The sequence below is a fragment of the Mastomys coucha genome, unplaced genomic scaffold, assembly GCF_008632895.1.
Source record: "Mastomys coucha isolate ucsf_1 unplaced genomic scaffold, UCSF_Mcou_1 pScaffold3, whole genome shotgun sequence".
Classification (NCBI taxonomy): Eukaryota; Metazoa; Chordata; class Mammalia; order Rodentia; family Muridae; genus Mastomys; species Mastomys coucha.
In genome coordinates this window covers 3,125,818-3,127,468 of record NW_022196909.1, presented here as the reverse complement: position 1 = coordinate 3,127,468, position 1,651 = coordinate 3,125,818, and positions in this window count along the sequence as shown.

Sequence of the window (1,651 nt, the reverse complement as noted above, 5' to 3'; positions counted from 1 at the left end):
GTTACCATATACAGATAAACCAGGAAGCAGGGTTTATGATAGACAGCTGGATCCAGAGATTTAGCCAATCTCAGGAGGATCAGTCTCTCTAAGGGAGTGGTCTTCAGGTTGTAAAAATCTGGGGAAATGAAAGCTACAGTGGATATTTTCTACAGGCACTTTCAACATTTACACTTGACCCAGAGGAAGGTTTTGCTGTTTCTTGCTGGGTCTGAGGCACATGCCCATGTTAACAACACACATCTGCTCAGGACTTGACACACTAAGGGCTTCCTCTACACCCAACAGCTACCCATTGGAAAGTGCATAGAAAAGAGACAAAAATCTGCAGAGAGCAGAGTGAGAGGCCCAGGAGAGACCCTTTCATCAGCAGCCCTGCAGTGTGGGTCTCTGGGAAAGGATGGTCCATCAGTGGCTGGACATGATAGCTAGAAATTAGTGTAGAAAGTATTGAATGAAGAGCCAGATGGATGACAGACCTGAGGATTCGAGTGGTCAACCTTCCGCATTGAAAACACACAACCCCTAAATAGGCAATGGGCTCTCAAACACCAAAACCTTTGTGTAATGCAAACACTACCAGAAAATCCTACAAATTGGACCTCGTAAAAATTTAAAACTTCTGGCTAGGTGGTGTTGTACTCCTTTAATCATAGCACTCTGGAGGCAGAGGCTGGCAAATCTCTAGATTTGAGGCCAGCCTAGTCTACACAGTGAATTCTAGAATAACCAGAGCTATACAGAGAACACTTCTGCCTCCATCTTGAAAAAGAAGCAAACAAAAAGTCAAACCAAACAAAACACAAGAGGGAAGGAAGAAAGGAAGAAAGGAAGGAAGGAAGGAAGGAAGGAAGGATGGATAGGAAGGAGGAAGAGGGGAGGAAGGAAAGAGGAAGGAAGGAAGGAAGGAAGAAAGAAAGAAAGAAAGAATGGAAGGAAGAAAGAAAGGGAGAAAAAGAAGGAAAGAAAGAGAGACAGAGAGAGAGAGAGAGAGTTCTCCGCAAGAGAGAAAAGAATACAATCAGTAGTAGTGATAAAAGCCTAGGCCAAAAGGATCATGGGTAAGTACCAAAGCTACATCCCTGCTCTCTCTCTCTCTCTCAAATTGATGAAACATTGCACATGTAATGTGATCGCATTCATTCAGAGTTCAAAGTAGGGGCTGGAAGAATGCTTCCTGCTTCCGAGCAGACACCAGTGCCCTCCTCACACAGCTCACAGCCTACCACAGCTTCAGCTCCAGGGAAAATGTCAGCTCCCTCTTCTTGCCTCCACGGACACTTTGTGTTTCACATGCACAACCCACCCCATGCACACACACACACGCACATGCACAACCCACCCATGCACACACAGATGTACACACACACACACACATGCACACAGTTACACACACACACGCACAGATATACACATACACACACTCACACACACACAGATATACACACACACACACACATGCACACAGATACACACACACACAGATATACACATAGACACACACACAAACACATACACACACACCAGATATACACATACGCACACACACAGACACAGATATACACACATACACACACACACAGACACAGATATACACACATACACACACACACACATGCATAACCCACCCCATGCACACACAGATATACAC